Raw genomic sequence first — 20,818 nt, 5'->3', positions numbered from 1 at the left:
TTTAATATAAATCTATTTGTATACAGTAGAAAACTAGGTTGAAAGTTTATTATGAGGTGGCCAACATGAAATATAAGAATATAAGCAGCCGGGATATTCCACAGGTAAAAATTATGAAAATTTATATCCCTTAGGCTATTTAATATTGTATAACAATACTGAAATTGTTAAACAATTTATTTATATAATATTTTTAAATAATGGTATTCTGGGTCCAGGTCTATATGACAACATAAGAATCAGATTCACTTACTATGTTCCTGCTCATTCCTGTCACAGTAACCTCTTTGTACAATAAATTTTAATCATTAAAAAAGCTGAAAATTAGAAAATTAATAATAGGATTTATGACAGATTTTAATTTATCTTGGTGTGTTGACTACCATCAAACTTTAAAATTTACTAATTGCAGTTGAGAAATAACACCTGGTTATTTTTCCTCATGCCTTTGGTCTAATAACATTTGTTATCTCTGATTAAATATGTCACTTTCTCAAATTATTTAAAAAAGGGAAATGAAATTTTATTCACACAGAAGGTGGGAGAAAAGTGGGCCAGAGAGCCCAGCAGGTATTCTGATGCAGCTAATTCTAAGTCAAGAAGCCTGAATGAACGATATGAATGTTCATAATATATGCATTAACTTGCCCTATGTAGAATGATATGCTATCCATCCAAATTCAAAATCTGTGTATTCATTTATTATAATCTTCCATATTACCAAAGGTAGCCATCTTTACCTTAAATTTCATACTCAAAGTATAAAATAACCAGGTGTATTTGGACAAAATGAGACAAAGAAGATAGGCAGCTCTTCAGATCACAAAGGGATATGAAAAATATTTTCCTTAATTCATCAGACTCTGATGTTCCATGGTGAATTCAGAGCATCTGTGAAGTTTGTGAACTGGAGCAGGAACTGCATTTATTCAAACAAGAGGAATACAGAAGTCGATTGAAACATGAGGTTAGTGCCTTTGCTTTTTCTTATTTGAGCCTTGGAATCAATAAGAACATGAATTAGACCATCCATGTAAGAATGTGTGAGGTAACAAAGCAACACAGCATATATCAAACTCCACGCCACAATCATATTGAGACCTGGGAGCAGGGAAAAGTGTGTAGAAATCATTGTCTATTTTCTCTCTTTCCATGTTTTTCACATTCATATCTGTATCCATCTATCATCTATTCAACCATCCATCCACCTATCCACCATTCACCCATCTACCCATCCATCCATCCACCTATCACCCATCCTCCATCCAACAATTCACCCATCTACCCATTCACCCATCCACCATCTACCAATCACCTCTCCTCCCATCTATCCATCCATTCACCCAATACACAGTATCTCTGCTTTAGTCAAGGGTGATGAAGAAACAGGACTGTGAAACTCTAGCATATCAGGGTATGTTTCCTATTTGTGTGGAACCTCTGGAACCTATAGGAAATGATGTTTTTAATTTTTGTTTTGATACCACTGATTAAACTCAGGGGCATTTGACCACTGAGCCACACCCCCAGCCTATTTTGTATTTTTATTTGTAGAAAGGGTCTCACTCAGTTTCCTAGTGTCTCACTTTTTCTAAGGCTGAGTTTGAACTTGCAATCCTCCTGATTCAGCCTCCTGAGCTACTGGGATTATAGGAGTTCGCCACTACACCGCATGGGAAAAATATTTTTAATGCCAGATCAGAATTGTAAAGAATACCAACATTTGGGATATATTCAAAGTGAGCAAGAGAAATCACCTTGAGTAGGAAAAAAATAAGAAACTGTTCAATGGCTGGAGACGAGGAGTGCTTTTTATTGAGTGCAATTTGTTCTCTCTGGGCACTTTGTTGGCAGTAAAAATATATACAACAATTCCTTTATGCAATGTAAGTACTAGTGTTAAAAGAGATTATGTATGCCAATCAACTAAGATTGGCAAACACAAGCCTGGAGAGAAGTGGGGAGTCAGATTAGAAAGGACTGATGCCCAATAAGCAGACTGCCGCTTTACCCTCTGGAAGCTTGTGCTTGCTTCTAAATACTTCATCTTGAATTTTCACATGGTACAATTTCCATATATAATTTAATTTGTCACTCAGCTAATATTCAACAAGTATGGATTAGATATCTACTGTTTTTCAAGCTGTGGCAACACAAAAATGAATGAATAAAAATTATTTCTAGACTCCAAAAAGAGTTTATTTTATAGATATGTAACATGGGTGAGGATGGGCATTCAAGAAGCAAAGGGTGCAGAAGGTGTGGAAACAGGGGGGTTTGAGCAGAATATTATATCTTGTGTATGTGCAGGTGAAATCAATTATTGCTAGGTTGAACAAAGTTTCACTAAATCTCTAAGCAATAGATTATTTTTTCAAAAAGTACTCATTTATTTTGAAACATAATTTCATCTCGGCTAAATAGATGGGTGATGTCCTGACAACTTCCAGAAGAGCAAAATCCCAGACTACCCTAATCCTCAGGCTTTGCTTATGCTTGAAAAAATGAAATGTCCAATAAGTTAAATAACTCATGGGCAAAAGACATTTAGTCATTTCAGATGTTCGGTTAGAATATTTGGTAAAGACCTCAATTGCCATTTTGATGCCAAAATTATAAACTATGCACAAAACACAAATCATACACACACATACAATGCACAGTTATCCATAAAAAGAGGAGATCCTCCCTTCTGGTGTATTTACCTATATAATTAGTGAGTGTGCTCATGACTTAGATGTGTAAGAACAAGAATCGGATAAAAGACTCCTCTAAAATCTCTTAAGGACAATCCACACAGTTCAATCATAAATCTCAGGACAGAAATACAAGGGTGGGGAGAGAAAGAGAAATGTAAGTGATTTCAGTTGATCTTGACCTTCAGTGTAATTGCTTCCTAGGATCTGAAAACATGTGAGTGCAGTTTGTCAAACAAGAGGAGATCAAACAAGAGGAGAGCAGAATAAGAGTAATGGACTAACCCAAAGAAATGTATGGTTGTGTATATGGGGTGGGGAAAACATCAGCCCATCAGTTGACTAGGATAACACCCAGGTTGATGGGGACAGGATAGGATGAAGTGTGTCTCGGGATCCAAGTCAGTAATCAAGGGGACCAGCCACTGCCACCATGCTTCTCTTCCCTTTCTAATCTCTGCCCATGGAGGAAAATTCTAGAACTCAGTCTACACAGCTCACCACTGGGTCCTTCACTTTCAGACAGGAAGCAATTTAGGGGGAAAAAATCCTCAAACTGGGGTCTTTTCAATCCTTATAAGATTTGCAATTCATTAATTTGGAAGTGACTTGGAATAATTGAATGGACATGTTGCCCAAATTCTTCCCCCCAACCTCTCTTTTCCCCATAGCAGTGTTTTAAACGTTTTTAAATATCTTCAATATATGACAAAAGTATTTTCCTGAGTTTGATATAGGCATCGAGTCCTCCTCTTCCTCCTCCTCTTCTGGTGCAGACTGTCTTCTCATATTGTGGACTTATATTTACCCTCGGAATTGATGCTACCTAGATTGAAACTTAATTCTTCTTTCCATTTTTCATGCACGTTAAATTTGTCTCTTCAAATGGACTATTCACACCCTGAAGCTCAGAGTGCTGTCTTTACCTCCTCTTCCAATAATTCAGTTTGACAGCTGATTAGGAAATAGCCACCACCACTCAGTCTTGTACCTCTGTACAACTGGGGCTATTTAAATAAATAAGGAGCCCCTTCTACCATGCTACCCATAATGATGTCCTGCTGTTTGTTATTCTATTCTGGGATTAGAGAGAAGTGTTAGGCTCCTTGGTGGAGCATCCATCTGAGGACTCGATAATTAATACCTGGTGTGATTTAAGGGATTATGCTTTGAAGAATTTTCCCATAATGATAATGATGAGTAACCTAAACTGAAGTTATTCTTGAATGTCTTGAATCTACTATGTGTGTCCAGAGAAAACATTAGGCAATTAACGAATACGGGGATTATGGTTCTTGATTTACTTCTATGGTGACAAAGAGTGCCTCATTCTGAGCAAATGAATATTTTTCCTTTTTGTATATTTTTGCATAACTTAATAAATTGAAGAGCTGGGAGATGATAAAGGAAAAGTCAGTCTATGAGAACTGGAGCTATTTCTTGGGAAAGAGTTAACTTGTCTGCCTAATGAAGGAAGTCCTCTTAATATTAACTATACCTTTCTCTTTCTCACGGCCCACCTGTTCCTCAGTGACTGTTACAGGTACAAGTCCAAGTGCCATTTTTCATGACACTTTTCCAAGCCAACACCTAGATGTTCCTAGTTTATTGATTTCATAAATATTTTTGCATTCCTAAAGTGTAATCAGTGCGTAGGATTTAGTGGGTGAAGCCCAAAGGCTCTAAATATGATTCAGTTTCCCCTTAAGTGATCTATGATGATTGAAAATTTAAACACATGCTCTCCCGAAGCTTTACCTCTTTTGAAGAGAGTATTTCATTTGCTGGCTTTTATACACACTTATGCACCTACATTATTTACCCTATGCTAATCTGAATGCAAACCCATTCCTTCCTACTTGTCTCCACTCAAAATACACACCGCATGGATTGAGTCCTGTCATTGAAGCAGTAGAAGGCCATGGGAAGGGTTGGATAGCACACCACCTGGAGACCCTGGGGACCATGCATGTGCTCTCCTCCCCTTTCATTTTTATTCTCAGGAGCAGATAATTTTTTTCCTTACTTCAGGGCTTATTTCCTTGAAACAGTTGGTACCAGCTAATACTACATTTTGAAAGTATTAGCCTGTTGATCGTGGTATAAAAGGTAAGATCTATAATATTCTGGATAATAGAATTATAGCAAGACTGTAAGCATTTAAATTCAGACTCTCACTTATTTGCTGTGTGATGTTGGTTATATTGCTTAACCTCTCTGTGTCCCGCTTCCACAATCAATAAAATAATTTCAGGATTTCCTGGTGAGATTAAATGAAAGTACACATAATGCTTATGACAGTGCATAGGTTACTGTAAGAGCTGCAAGTGTTTATGCCTATTATTATCATTAACATAAACACTTATTAAAGTGTTTTCAAAATCCAAATAAGTTAATACAGAACCTAATGAAAGCTGCTAAGAAAATAGAATTTTCTGGACTTCAAATATAGAAAATTAAAATATGTTTGTGGACTAACTGGTTGATTATTACCTACTGACTTATAAAATTACTTATTTTTAAGTGATGAGGGATTTGTCAGTTACAGTCAATAGCATTATGTGATTGCCATAAGGCCTCTCAAACTTTTTGATTTTCTTTAATATCACAAATTATAGAGATAGACTGATGATATTTGTGCATTTGAGTCCTAAATAAAAGTGTTTCACTTTTCACATGCACTCATTTTCAAAATTAAATATGTATATATGAATGTTAAAAGATATCCATTGATTGACATCTTGGGAACCTATTAATAATATTTTCATGGAAGAAGAAGCATATATATCAGTGTCCCAATAGGTACAACTGGGTAGTTAAGGGTTAAACAAGCATTTTCCTGAAAATATCATGATCTTTTAATATAAAGCTTCAACTTTAACATTTTTTTTTCAAAAACAATGTGGCTGAAAATGTGTTAATATTACATCTAGAGAAAATAGTTCATTTTCTTAAATCATATCTCCTGACCAAAGAAAATTTCCCAAGGTAAAGATATGCAGTAAATATGCAGTAAAAATCACTCAAAGTGGGTTCTCCTTTACACACAGGAAGACCCAAATTTTTGGTGAGCGCAGCTTGCAAACTTTTAATTTTACGAACATCTTTAAATTGCGTTAAGCTTTATACATATTCTGTCCTCTACATGTTTGGTCAAAATTGTCTACTTGTGTGCACTGAAGCAGTGTGAACACTTTTAGGTATCACATATCCAACCCAGAAAACATTATTTTAGTTTCTTCAGACCATCCTTAACATTTGTGAGTTTACTCTGATGAGATTTTTGTTTCATTTCATCTTTTTTAGTGTATTATTTCATTTATATGTGTATTTTGTGTGCATGCTCTACATAATTAAATGCATTTTTTCCTGAAGTGCTCTTAACTGAATGCTTTTTTCCCTGCAGAGTTTTCTTTTTCTGATTATTACAATCCTATAAGTGCTTAAGACATGTGCTAACCTCCACAGGAACAATAGGGACATGAGATTAATAATGCATCTGTGGCCCCAATTGTGCACTTGTGACAGGACTTGGATTAAACCCATTTTGATAGGACTTAAGTCTAATTTTTAAAAATAAGATCATGTTTCTATCCAGTTCACATCTTTTGCCTATGACACTAATAATTCTATAGTAAGCACATCACAAAGAATAGGATTTTATTGAACTCAGAGACTAACACGTAGATAAGGCAGAATGTGAGTTTGTGTGACTTTTATAGGGCATTTTAAAGTTTCTTTGATGCAGGAATCAAGTCATTATGTAAAATGATGTTCATTACAGCTTTGATTATAGGAACAAAAACCAATAATATATAGCTATTCAAAAGAATGAAGTAGATCTATAAGTAGTGACAAAGTCACTGTTTATTTTCTAAGCAAAAACTAGTTTTCCAAATCATGTGTGTTATAACTTTACAATTTTAAAAGAAAAAAAGAAACTGTATAAAGTACCTATGGATTTTTATGTGCATGGAGGTGTGTATATGTGTGTTTGTGTCAGTGAATCAGCGTGTGTGAAAGATTCGTGCCCAACTTTTAACCGTAAATATCCAGAAGTGGATTACCTTTCCAGAAGAGAGAGTAAATACAGTGCTCTCAATTTTTGATTGACATGCTTTACAGAGTTTGAAAATTCAAAAGTAAGCATGCATTAATTTGAGAATCAAGCAAATATAAAAATTCAAGCCCATGAAATGTTAAATGTATGAGAAAATGCAGTGTCAGAGATCTAACACTTTCCAACTAACTTTTCCCACGTGGGTACCTCTGACCAGCAGAAAGTCACCACAAGGCTAAAACACTATCATCTATGGAAACAAAAATCTCATTCTATGTATAACAAAAAATGTAAGCCATAGCATTTTGGAGATAATGCTGAATCTCATCAGGCGCAGTCAACCAAACCCAGGTTCATTTCATTCTCAGAATTTCATCTACGTTTGCCAGAGATTTTAAATTGAATAATGGACTGACTGTGTGAGCGAAATGCATACATTTCTTTTATACTTTTGAAATAGCAATACAGGCTGGGGAGACCCTGGTGGGGAAGGCACGGGAGCTGGGTGACAGCAGGGAAATGGGTGTTGTGTGAGATAGGGACTTAATGAGATAAGGGAATATGTATTTTTGTGAGGGGAAAAAACTTCATAACATTTTTCATATGAAACATACACAAGAATAATGGAATAGATTATATCTTATGAAATGTGGCCTACAGTAAGTTACTGTTGCATGTCTTCCTTCCATAGAAAAGGAATGAATTGGAGACATTCACTTATAATGAAAATTGTCTGTATTTTTCTCAATTGAGAGAGTTCATTGAGACTTCATAGAATAGTTTTATTACATATTACATGGGAAGGAAAAAACACATTTTTTTGTTCCAATAACAACCTTTTATCGGGCATGACAATGCACCTCCGAGGTAGTTGTATCAAAAAAGAAACTGCTGCAGATCCACACAAAGTGGAGTTTCTTTTCGAAGTAGCCTTCAGCAGCAGCTTCAGTAAATGAAGCAAAACCATGTTTTTCACAAGCACTCCCTTCTACCTCCTGTCAAAGTGCTCTCTCTCTCTCTCTTTTATTTGATTTGTTTTCTTTTTTCCAACTCTTCATTAAAAAAAAAGAAGAAAAAGAAGAAAAGGAGAGAGAGGAAAAAAATGTGAACATTATGCTATTTAGTGGTCATGCTCTGGAGGTTTTGAAAATAGCAGTCAGCAGATACATAGAGATAGAGCAAACAGTACACATTAACCATTTTTCTCTTATACCAAGAATTCTGGAATCTTACCTTTTATTGCAAACTGTCATCTCACCCACATTTTCAAGGTGACCTTAAGCCTCCTAGGTTCTCCATCTTTAATCAGTCTCACATTTCTTCTTTTATGCTGTTCTAAACACCTCTGTGTGTGATTTGAAGACGATGGTCCTCTCAGTCAATGCCCGCGGCCGCCGTTTCCACTAAAACCAGCATCTAAATAGATTTAGGTGGACTCAGCTCTGCCAATGTCGACATATGATAGATGTCAATTTATTGGCATGTCTTCATTTATTGACAAAATTGATATACGCTGTTTTCCTTTCCATTGCTTTTTGCTGAAAAAAAAAATGGTGATTTTTTAATTTCCTCTTTGAGCGGAATTCTATAGGAGAATGATTCAAAATTCAGGCAGTTAAGAAGTTTTAAGTTATTTTTATTTATTTAAGATATCTGGCCTTACATTTAGATCATGTGTATGATAAAAATCTACATTTGGAATAATCGAAGTTATCTTGTAGGCTAAGCACATGAACAACTCTTGAAAATCTTTCATGTCTCTAAGAATATGATACTTTTTCTTTGCTTGGTACACACTTTATTTTTTTATTTTTCTTTTTTTATTGGTTTTTCACAACATTACAAAGCTCTTGACATATCACATTTCATACATTAGATTGAAGTGGGTTATGAACCCCCAATTTTACCCCAAATGCAGATTGCAGAGTCACGTTGGTTACACATCCACAATTTTACATAATGCCCTATTGGTACACACTTTAGATATAAACATTTAGTATATACAAATTGTGATAATATTTAAATCTGCTATATCCTTCTGTGTTTTCTAATCTGCTTGTTGATAAGAAAAATGTCACATCTTCCTCTATAATTTCACAGTTAAATTGTCCATCAATGTCAAGATGCCTTTCCTGTATGTTTTTTGTTTCCATTGTTTGGTTTACAAAAGTTCAAGGCTCAGGTGTCATTCAGTTCTCAATGGGAATGATATCATATGTGATGGTCTTCTTGGTCCTGGTTAAAGCTTTTGGGCATGAATTCGGCTGACTTTCAGTATTCTGCCATTCCACGCGTCTCTTATGTTTCCATTTGATAAGAGAACACATTGCCACACCTTACAAATTTGGGGAGAATAAAACTTTAATTGCAGGGATTAAAGTTTAATTCTTATTATTTCATGACACACTGACTCTCCTATTTTATAGCAAAATAAAACATAAACAACAGAAGAGTTCATAAAGCAATTAGAACCTTCGAAACTCCAGGGGATAAGAAAATGCTACCACACCTTACAAATTTGGGGAGAATAAAACTTTAATTGAACAAAACATCTGTTTAGTCACCTAGCTCTCTCATCAGCCATGCTTTAACTCATCCCATCTAAGGAAACATGATCCTAAATTCACTATTTACTTCCTTTTTAATACTTTTATTGCACCAAAATACATGAATTGAAATATATATTTTCAAAATTGTATTTGTTTCTAAATTTATGAAATGTATTTCATTGTTTATATAGAAATCTGACTGACACTGCTGAAATTACTATCATTTGCTGTGTTACTCCAGTTAATTTATATTTATTATTGTATAATACTTCATTTATAAAAATCCAAAGTCTCATATATCCTCTTAAAAATGGTATTTATGCATATTTATAATTTTTAGCATATGAAAAATATTAATACATATTTGTACATGTGCAAGACTTGTGCTTAGATGTATATCTGAGTGTGGAATTGTTATGCATTAATGTGAATATATTTAAGTTTGGAAAGCACACCCAAAGATTTTCCAAAATACTGCACACATTTTTACAACTGTGTACAATATTTACTTCAAAACTTCTTAGAATTTTTTTATGTTAAGGTTTTAATATATTATGTTCAAGATTTGCATGTCTAATCATTCTTTATGAATTTAAATGGATTTTACCTCTTTTATTGTCAATATGTTTTTTTTTATTCTTGGAAAATCTGTTCATATCTCTTCCCAATTATTCTTTTGTGTTGTCTGTGATCTACTTATTCCTGTTTTTTAAAGGAATTCCTTATATAGTATTGACACTATTCCATTGTTAGTTGCAAATATCTCTTCTGAGTTTTTAACCTATGTTTTAATATGTCTTTTAATGATGAACAGTTCTGACATTCACAACAGGAAAACTTACCAAACTTTCCTTTTCATGGTCAAAGAGTTTTAAATTTTGTTGGAGAAATCTTTCAAGGCATAAAAATATGGTCTCATATTTTCTTCTCAAAGTTTTCATCTTTAGAATTTACCCTTAGTGGAGCTGAAGTTGATTTTCTAACATGGAATGATGTAGGAATACCACTCCTACATCGAAAACCACTGCTTTTTGCCTGGGTTGCAACAGAACTTGAACCTCTGGAAACCCTCACTGTGGCAATACTGCCCAGCCGGTGCTTCCATGACTAACCCCATGGAAAAAGAGATCCCAAAATTAGACTAAGCTACAACCTAAGGCAACAGAATATGTTCCAAGTCCATGTGACTGCATGATCCCTGCTGGAACCTGCTGCCCGAATGACATCCTCTCTGGGCCTCGAGAGTAGGACCCAGCCTTCTGGAGGTTGTCACAGTCTAAGCAACCACTACCCTCACCCTCTGTAATCTGCCATCAGCATCCTGGAACCCCACTTGCATTTGAGAAGCTCTTTCCCATTTCTCTCTTTTTTCTTAACCCCTTGTTCACTAGGCTTAGGAATAAAAAGAGGCTGAATCAAAGCCCATCTATGCTTTAATTTGTACACTATACATATGGGTTTCTGTGATAAAACAACAAAACCCCTACATTTCTACAGAATAAAGACATTGCCACAGCTCTATTTTCTAAAGTAGAAGATTAGTTTTTTATGAGACTAATACATCTTGCAAATATTTTTCTGTAGCTTTAACAGCTATCTGGCTTCTGGATTCTTGTAGCATTTTTAATCTCTGTAAACTTTATGATCCTCTCTTTGTCAGGAACTTTACATGGTTTAAGTGAGATTTCTTCTTTTCACTTTCAATTCAATATTTCCATCATACCCAATAAGACTTTGTATCACTTCTAATTTATTGACCTATACTTCGTAAGTCCAATTTAAATTTCAAATCTTTAGTTCAGGAAAATTTTTTTTCTAAAGTTTCTTTCTTTCTAAAGTTATCTGATAATTATTACTGTTGCTCCATTGGATTTAATTTTCTCATAAATCTCTTCCTCTTATACTTCCTGGATCCTCCAAGTTGTTCTCCACCTCTTTGCCTCTTTGTGATTTGGTTTTGTGGTAAGAAGATTTGCTTTACTTGAACTCACTGACTTGAGAATATTTTTTTTTTGTTTCTCTATTGAAGTTTTAAATTTGAAAATTTCTCTTTACCTTTCCAAGAGATATTTGGCCTTACAGATGATTTAAATATATTTACTCAAGCAATTATTATTATTATTATTATTTTGGTCAAAGTTGCCAACAGACTCTTCCTTCTGCTTCCTTTGGATCTCTAGCAGTCCAATGTTACTGAGGCCCTTAAATAAGTTATTTTCCTTTGTCTATTTATTGTTTTCAATTCCCTTATCACCCGTATGAAGCAGGTTGCTTGTATTTCTCAGGAAGTGGAGCATCACCAAGTGGTAGAAAATATAAACGTCATGATTCTGTAGATTGATGAGGAGTTAACTGGCAAACCATTTCCTCTACAGTATAAAATGGAAACAGGGGTCTTCAGTTCCCAGTGTCTTCTAGATTGAGCATCTGCTTTTTTTTTTTCTGAAAAAAAACAAAAACTAAAAAAGAAAAAAAAAATGAGGATAATTCAATAATTCACTCTACCGGCATAGTTCCCTTGTAATCAACAGATGAGCTCTTTCCGTAAAGGGCCCAGTGACTGGAGATAATAGCCAATTCCCAGAGAGGGTGCCCAGCCCTCTTGCTGCCATTGATGACCCCTAAGCAGTGGACCAGGTATAGATTCTGGTGTTCCCAAGAAAGTCATGGAAAACCTGACATTTAGTTGTTAAGGCTAAATTAACACTAGGTCTTTCATGAGACAAAAGTAAAATATTGTTACCTTCCTCTGATGCCTCTGAGGAGGTAGAGTCACTTTCATTTCAAGGCATTCTATTAAGGCAAACTGTCCTTATATTTTATATCTGTCCTACAATATGAACTCCTTAAGGCCAAAAGTTTTATTGTTGACTATTCTATACACAAGACTGATCATAGAGCTAGAGCCAATTAGTGGTTTCATATCATCACGATCATTACTATTCTAAGTGTAGGTGTATACTTACCTGACAACTCAAAGATATAGTGTAGATAAACTGAGAACATTTATTCATATTGTTCCAGAAACCTTCCCAGGATTTATTAAACCACACATTCTTTTAAAAAAATTATCAATAAAATGTAGGAATTTGTAGAAATACATTTGATTCTTTATAAAGTGATAAAAAGAAATCCAAACTAGTTTTTTTGTTTGTTTTTTGTTTTTATTCTTATATTATTTTTTTTTAAGATTGAAATCTCCCAGGACATATATTCAAACAAATTGATTCTGGGGCAGACTGGAATATTCCTCCACCTTCAAAATTCAGTGGATCCAAAACTTCTCCCATGCACACACCCACTCTCTCAGACTCCAATTTACAGCCTTCTTTACTCTATTAATTGGAATAAAAATAAAATGTGCTCTTCTTTGCTACTAATCTCTTAGGTACAAATCACTAATTGAGAGACAATTGAGAAGGATTCAGTTTCGTCAAATAATACATTAGTTTTTTAGCAAATCCCTTTTCTTTCTATTTGATCTGTTAAGTAGGGTTTGATGGAATCTCCCTTTGGACTCACTATCATAAGAAATCATGGATTCTTTTTGGCTAGCACCAGGTCTCTCGCTAGAGTTGTCTTTTTTTGGTTTGCTTTGGTTATTTCCGTCATAGCAGGCACCTGCTATGTTATAAATCTTAAGACACCTTCCATTGCTGGAAGCATCATTATCTTGGGTTACGAAGAAAGGAAAACACCATCAATTATAACCTTGAGAAACTGCCAACCCTAAGACATGCCCTCACTTCGAGGATATTAAAACATCAAAACATGGTGGTATACAAGTGGCAAAAAATGAAAGATTTTGTTTTCTCTTGAAATACAAAAACAAAGGACTTCCTTTCTATTGTCTGGCATCAAGTTGTAGATGAGTTTTGTATCTTCCACTTTCATTGTCAGCCTTTCCCAGTTTCCAGAGATCCTTACCACCAGTTGAAGTACATAGTAATGTGTGTCACGAATAGTTCATGGCATCCAAGTAAATCTGTTTTCCTGAAACAGGGTCCATTCTCACAGACCATGTTCTTAAATATCAACATTTCCTCTTCAATTTTTCCTATCACCTTTGTCTCTGTCTTCTCACTTGGCGTGTCAGTCCTTTCCTGGATCTGAAGGTTGTATTAACCTTAGGCCTGATATTTTTTGGTGGCTGTTTATAGCTTTTTTTTTTTTTTTTTTTTGTACCAGGGATTGAGCTCAGGGGCTTTTAACCACTGAGCCACATCCTCAGCTCTTTTATGTATTTATTTAGAGACAGGGTCTCACTGAGTTGCTTAATGCCTCACTAAGTTGCTAAGCCTGGCTTTGAACTCATGATCTTCCTGCCTCCACCTGTGGAGCACTGGGATTACAGGTGTGCATCACTGCCCCTGGCTTTTTCCTCTCCCCTTCCTCCTGGGACATCAGTACCTTTGTAACCTACAAAGGGTTGGCTACCATGCCACCTCAGTTGATCTGCTGGGTCCTCAACTCAGGGATGAACTCTTCTCAAAAACAGCAATTGAATTTGCAATAGCCGGCAGTATCAGGTATTTCTAGATTGAAAACCACTCACTTTTTGCTGGGGTGGAATCTAGGATAAGATCTATGATCAGCATGTGGCAGTACCATGAGCTACTAAAGTAATGACCACAACTTAAGAGGAATAGAGTAAATAAAGAGCTCATCTCTCCTGCATACTTTCTCCCACCTGGATTGAAGTCTCTTCTGATTAATGTTCTAAAGTTTTATATTTCAGGTATATTCAAAACTCAGCTTCCCATATTGAATTACCTTGCACTAGCTGAGATTGATGTGGCACATAAACTTCCTGGTGGTCATTCTTGCCCAAGGAGGCAGTAGCCCTTCTCTTTCTATATTCCGCTCTGAAACATGAACTGCCGCCACTTGGCCAGCACTTCTTGCTGAACTTCTCTGAGAAAAGGTAGAAACAGAGGAAGAGACACAGAGCTTCCAGAGCAGTCCTTCCCTTCGTTTTTCTTACCAGGTTCAATAGAATGAGGAATGGAAAGACACGAGTTTTGTTTAAATGATATAACTCACATTTTGGAGTCTATAAAATATAATAAAAGGAATGTGTCACATGGCAGTGAGAGACCTACAACCTGAGAATCTTGTCCCATATTGGAATTTGCCTGTGGGGAATCTGCATGGATCCCGGAGGGATTGGATTTAAGTTAGAAAGAGATGTAAGAGGTGGTGGAAATGTCTGAATGCAGAACACAAACTTGAAGCTTCTGCATGCCAGTTCAAGACTCGAGATTAAGTGCTGTGTTGGTCAGCCACGCACCTCCTCCTTCCACATTTAATTTCGAAATTCACTTCAATCCCAGGCTTTTCTGTGCACAAACAATGCAATCATGCTGTTTTTGCACAAACCACTTTCATATCTAAGAAGCAGGTCCATTGTCCATTTTTATTTATTTTTCAGCCACGTTTTCCCAGAAAAAATCTATGTAGGAAATGCCCACTTTTCAGACTGCTTCATTGCATGACCTTTAAGCAATGGTCAATCCTGTTTGTGTTACATTTACAGAAATCCTTGCATTTCTTAAAGAGGAAAAGCCGTTGTTTAGCTCAGAAATCTGTTCAACTTAATGCAGATTTTATACTTTCGTTTAAATCCCAGACTGAGCTCTTTTTCAGTTTTTCAGGAATGAAGAGGCCCTTATTTCTAACAAACTTGTGAAAACAGTGCATCTCTCTGTTACAAAAAGCAAACAGCATCTTTTGGATGTAATGGGAATATGAGTCATCAACTCTAAATCTGATCTGGTGCTAATTCAATTAAATCATTACATTCTTGTCTTTCACTGATTTTCTTGCCTACAGAAAACCATGCAGTGAATGTGCTCAATGGTCATTTTTAAAATAGCTTGTGCATCCAAAGAGAAAGAAAGAAAGAAAAAAAAAAAAAGCACCGTTTAATGCTAAAAAGGGGAATAAATTGCTGATCTTTTTTTTTTTTTTTTTTTTTTAACAAATGGCTGGGAGGGTTATAATGTATTAGATTTTTTTTCCAGAGGTAATCTTAGATGTGGAGTGAATGAAGTGAAGTCTGTTATCAATCCATAACATCTGCCGCAGTGTCAAGTGATGAAATGGGCGACTCCAGAGCCCAAGACAGCTGGGACGGCTTTCTTAATGCAGGAGGGTATTGTGCAAACAAACAGGCCCTGATACGGTCTATGGTTGTCACAATTATTCAGGCTGGTGATACATCTTCCCGTATTAGCTGCTTGAGCAGTCCTATTTCTTTTAAAAGTAAACTACTGTATAACAATCACCATCCTGGCCTGTAAGTCAGTGAGTACAAATAGAACAAATACTTTGGAAATAAAAAATAAATATAAATTAAAATTTAGCACTAGAGCAATAAACTGCAAAACAGATGCAAGATGAAACAAAACAGGACAAAATACCTAGAATGGTGGCCAGGGGGAGAATAAGCAAACACAATTCCCAAACCTGACTTAAAACAAAAGTCTGAATGAGTAGCATTTCCCTTATAGTTTAGCATGTTAGGGGTTCAGGTGTCTTTCAACCTAAAGATACAGAAATACTCTTTGGAGCATCTGATTTTAAATCATGCTTCTGGTAGGGTTTGTGATCTGCTTACAAGCAATGTTATTAAAAAAGATGGGACCTACTTATTAAGCACCAATAAGGGTTCTATAAAATTAAGAAATGTAATAAGTCAGTAATTTATTACTTACACGCATGTGTATCTAGAGGAGCTACTGGATTTAATTACAAATGGAAGCTTGGTTTCACCTAGGCAAGCTTTCTGGTGGATACAGATGTGTTCTGATTCTAACAGGAAGTCATAGCTCTCACAAACCAGGGACCTCAATTTTCAGTTCAAATAAGATGCAGTGCATCCTCAAATATAGAACCTCGCTTTGGAGTAAGCATTCAAGAGCCCAAGGCAGGGATAATTACACATTAAACTTCCCTGGGCACTGAGCATTTAGATTCATTGAAAGGAGACAATCATGAGACTTTGAAGCTCATCGAGTCGAACTTAGTAATTGTGAAGATGTGAAAAGTAATAACAGAGAGGGAAAGATTTTCCTAGAAGGCCATTTGTGTTTGACTCTCTGCTTATTGTTTCCCCTCATATTGCCCCATTATCTGCTACCTGTGAGTCTGGGGTAGTGGTAGAAGGAAGCCCTTTGCAGTTTATGTTAAGATGGATATCTTCAAGCCAAATGCGAGTGGAAAATTAAATCCAAGTAACTGGATTTTGACTGAGATGTATTTTTAGTTGTAAAAATGCAGGATAACACATTCCAAACACCCATTCAGATATTTTTTTTTATTTTAAAATTTACTAGGCATCTACTGGTATGAATATTGAAATCTACATTTTCTAGTGTGGATTTGTTGGCAATTCATGTCAAATGCCTGTGAGGTCTTTGGGATACCCAACTCAGTGCCTCTGTAAGGAAGAGATCATACTTTAAAAAAAAAAAAATAGGTGGCTATCAGTTATTTTTATTTTAAAATTGGTACATTTTATTATACAGAATTGTGAGTTTGATTGTACCAATTTTACACATATATCAAAACACCATTTGGTCAATTTCACTCCTCAATACCCTTCTCCTCCTCTCTCCCTCTGATCCCCTCTATCCTAATGGTCACCTTTCTACTTTATGGTGTCCCCTTTTGTGAAAAGGATTGTATCTTACTCATCATGATATCTTTCCCAATATATCACACCACGCTTTACAAATAGATATTCATTAAATACTGATTCAACTTATGATTCCTTCCTTGGCTTTAAAGAAGCCAAAGTAAGCTTACTTATTTCAGAAATCATGAATAAATATCATGATGCTACTTCTTTTCCGACAATGGGACATCATTTCTTATTCATTCATTTAACAAATATTTGTTGAGCACCTCCTGTCTGGTCTGCTCATTTCTCCATACAAACAATAAGATGGTGAAACAGCAAACAAGACAGAAATGTCTCCTACCAGGAAAGCTTACATGTCACAAAAAAGATTGACATGGAACCAGTAATCATAAGAATGACAGGAAATTCAGTGAGTTAAATCTATAGGTAAAGAAATTCAACTTGGTTTGGGGAAAGAAACAATGAAACCATAGACTATTTCTCTACCAGCCTTTTGGTTAAGGTCTGGAGGAGAATTAGCAATTGGCTATACAAAGAGGTGAGGCACCAGGATACAATTCTAGACCAGGAGAAAAGCATGGGATCATGGGAAAAGAGAATGCTGAGTTCACAAACCACACAGGGTTGATCTTCAGCCAGTTATGCGCCGCCATTCTGTAGTGTTGGGGTCCGTTCTGATCAACTGGAGGAACCTTTGCTTAGATGGATCCAAGCAGGTGCAGCTACCTCACTCCCATTTCTCCTTCTCCTAACCTTACTTATTTTTACTCCTTCTCATGATATTTGTATAACAGATTTTGTAACTTACTAATTTATTGTTCTGCCTGCTTACAATCTGTGTTTCCCCACCAGAATGAAAGCTACATGGGAGAAGGATGCATCTCTATACTGCTTCTTGGTGTATTTCAAACTCCAAGAAGAGCCCTTATATGGTAGGTACTGGAAATAAGTGACTTAGGTGATGTGCGTGTTTTGTTCCTTCATTCACTGGTGCATTGCTATGTTGTGTAGTCCACCTAGGTTGGTGCAGGGTGCAGATTTCAGCTGGGTGAGGAAATAGGCTTTCAGTAGGGCCCTGGACTAAAAATAGAACAAGTCTTTTGCATTTATATTCCATTGGCAAGAGCTCAATCACACACTCACACTTAATTGCAAAAGAGGATGGAAAATACAGTCTAGGAGAAAAGCTATGCTCCCCACAAGAGAGGGCAGGGGAGTTTTGGTAGATATATGACAGTTTCACTTACTTTGACCATGAGTGAATCACTGAAGTCACAGAAGGTCTTTTCTTCTGTGAAGTCAGACTAATGCTGTTTCTCAAGGCACAGATATGTGTGGTTAAAAAAAAAAATCAACTTGCCAATACTGAAATAAAATCAAATGTATCATCTACAGATACTTTCAAAGTATAGCAAGGACAAAACTATGGAAAAGTAGGATGAAAGTATTTCAATATTTAATTATATGTGGCATGTTTAACTAAGAATTAAATACCTTAGTGAAGATTCTTCATTTTTTGCCAAGAAGTAAATCACAGAATAAACAAATTGTACAACTTAATTTTAACTATTAGACTTAGTCAAACTTAATTTTAGCAATTAAAATTATAAATGTGAAACAAAAGCCATCTAGAAAATAACACTGAAAATATTTAAAACCTATTTTTTCATGATTCAGTAAATATTTTGGGGGTATATCTCCTTAACCCAACTTGTAGAAATTAATATTTTAAGTAGATTTGTTGTCTTTGTAGTTTTCAAAGCTAACAGTCAAGTTGCTACCTTTTAAATGTGCTGAACAACTAAAATGCTGCTCACTCTTTTGGAGTGGGAGAATTCACAGGTACTGATTGCCTGCAAGTTATATTCTTGTTAATTTTTCAAATGGTATTGTGAGATAGGTATTATCATTAAATGAGTTTCTGAGTATTTAAGTAATGTTTCAGCATTACCCAGCTCATAGGTAGCAGATACATTATTTGAATCTAAGTTGGTCCAAATCCAAATCAAAGAAGACTCTTCTAAATAGCCTCACATTTCATCCATGCATTCCTTCATAAATGTCTAAATGTTGATGAACAGAGACTTTGTCTTGTCTAGAATGATAGTCTCAGTGCCTTAAATACTGTTAACAGAGTTAAGTGTTCAATAAAACTTTATTGAACCAGTGAATACATTAATACTTAATGTTTCAAAATCTACTACATATAAAATACTGCTCCTGGATTGATTATGGGTATGACCTTAGGAATGTTATATGTTAAGTCAAAATGCCTTAGATTCTAGTAGGCAAAATGAATACTCTAAAATATTGCCACAAAAACATATAGGAGAAAGTTAGATGGCTTTTGTCCAAAAAGAGAAGGAGATGCTCTCCATCTGAGAAAGAGCAGACCTCTAGATATAGCATGTAAAAGTGGGTAGAGCAGCAGAAGGAGGAAGTCTACACTTGAGCTCAGAGTTGAGAGGAAATGTGTGACTCACAAGCCAGCATCTTCCAAGAACTGAAGGTGGAAATAGAAGTACAACACACTCAGGTAATTAGAACTAGCTTCAAAATTGTGCTTACAGAAGCACAGTTAGAATGGATGCATTTACATCATCTGCCTATTCCCATTATGTCTAGGATAACATAGATGATCATACTTTATTTACATGACTAAATTATAAAAAATTTAGCTTATTTTAATGCTTTTTTCAAATGGAGGCGATGAAAACGGAATTTGGTCTTTCAAGGATGCTCAAACAAAACTTGCTTGTTTTAAAAGGCAAACTTGGCTTTTTGCATTGGTATTTCCATCAACCCATTTCTTTATTTGAAAATGCAGTCAGAGACACAAGAAGATGTGCCTCAGTTTGCTTTTATTCAAACTGTAATGGAGAACCACTTTTGAGTGGTTAAACCAATTTTGTAGGTGAAAACTGATTTTCTTTGTATGAATGACAACATTTCAAAATAAAATAACATAGAATGAACATCAGATTGCCTTGCTCAGAAAAAGCAGAAGATTTGTTTTATGAAATACTTTTTATGTGTGAATATGCATGTTGAGGCATGATATGATTCTTCTTTTGGGAGGCAGAATAGTTTAAAAAATATGCCTTAGGTAAGCATTGGTAATTGACTATAGTTTGAGAGAAGAATTAGTTTTCTTCTAAAAGGTGAAGATACTAGTGCTATGTTCCATGGAGGTGAATCACTTAGTACAGACCTCCTGGGTGTGTGGTGATAATTGAAGCCACCTCATCACCTGTGCTTTGAAATGAAATGGCAGTTACTGTTCCCACTGATGATTTCTCCACTGACTTGTTTTTTCATCAACATTTTGTAGACAACCAACACACTCTTTACAAAACCATAAATGCATTTCTTGCTTGAAACTGTGAAAAGCTTAATTTCTTTTCTCGAGGAAAAGAAAAACAACCCACAAAACTAAATGAGTATAGCAGTCTAGTCTGTTTTGACTCACTTGGTATCTTGAAAGGTTTTATGGCACCATGTAAGTGGTTACCCTACCATCCCTGCACCACAGACACTTTTATCAGTACCAACGACTTCTTATTCAGGGCATTCAGAATTTTCTAGAATGTGCCCAACTCTTGTTTCAAACACTGACATTCTCCCATTCATATTATTTTTTTCTCTTTTTAGTTGATTTTGGCTAGCAAGGGAATTTGCTTTCCCCACATTCCTATTTGTTCTGAATTTGGGACTTGAAATAAATGACACCTATTTAAAAAGTTGGGGACAGAAAAAAATGAGATTTCTTCCTCCTTTTCTCAGTCTGATCTGTTGTTCTTATGCTTCATTAAGAGACATAATTATTACATCGTTTAGGTCTCAATACAATGCCATGTTGCTAAATTGT

Source organism: Spermophilus citellus, assembly GCF_964194105.1.
Source record: "Spermophilus citellus genome assembly, chromosome: 6".
Classification (NCBI taxonomy): Eukaryota; Metazoa; Chordata; class Mammalia; order Rodentia; family Sciuridae; genus Spermophilus; species Spermophilus citellus.
The sequence above is the reverse complement of the archived record's forward strand: the minus strand, read 5'-3'. Positions refer to the sequence as shown.